This window comes from Pteropus alecto, unplaced genomic scaffold, assembly GCF_000325575.1.
Source record: "Pteropus alecto unplaced genomic scaffold, ASM32557v1 scaffold215, whole genome shotgun sequence".
NCBI lineage: Eukaryota > Metazoa > Chordata > Mammalia > Chiroptera > Pteropodidae > Pteropus > Pteropus alecto.
Genome location: NW_006436287.1, coordinates 1,146,654 through 1,147,531, shown reverse-complemented (window position 1 = coordinate 1,147,531; position 878 = coordinate 1,146,654).

Below are 878 nucleotides of genomic sequence, written 5' to 3'. Positions count from 1 at the left end.
TACGCTCTGGAGCCAATCGTATTCTGGTTCTATTACTTCAAGGCTGTGTGTTGTTGAGACAGTTTCATCACCTCTATGAACCTGTTTCCTCCTATTTAAAATGGACATACTATTAGTTGGTGTGCAGTTTGGATAAGATAAAGCACATACAGCATTGAGTATAGCATCTGGCACACAGTAAACATACCATAGTAACTGTCAGCTGTTACTACTATTACCCATCGGCCTCCCCACCTGGGAGAGTGATGAAACTTAACAGCTCACCTGTGGCTCAGGGCCTTGTCCTCTCCAGGTGAGTACACTGGGGCCTGGATGCTCTCCCAGCTCCTACCTTGCTCACACTCCATAATGGTCCTGATAGATACATGTTTTATACACCAGCACCAAATGCAGTTTCCAGCACCCTCCAGGCAAACCATATCAGGTGCCTCAAGGTACAGGATGTCTAGGGGCACAGAGTGCCAGTCAGAGTATCTTCCTAGGTCTTTTGGCCTCTAGCACACCTACGCCCCTGCCCACAGCTGCCCTATTCATAGTTCTGCATGTACTCAACCAGCCACCCTGGGTTGGAAAAGATCCAGGCAGACCTGAGGGTGGGGCCTTGGGTCCCTGGACCTGCCTGAGGCCTGGCCTCTGCAGCCCTCCTCTTCCCAAAGCTGGAATTTCTCATTCTACCCTCCTATCCTTCCCCCAACCTGTAGGCTCTGCCCCAGGCCCAGGTCAAGTCTTAGAGCTGGGGATCTTAGCAGTTTTGGCCTGATAATTTTGCTATCATGGTACCCATGCTGGTCTATATGGGCCCTAGGACTGATAACATAGGATCTACTTTGCTCCTGGTGTTCAAGGCCTTATCTTGCTAGCCTTTCTGAAACCCTAAT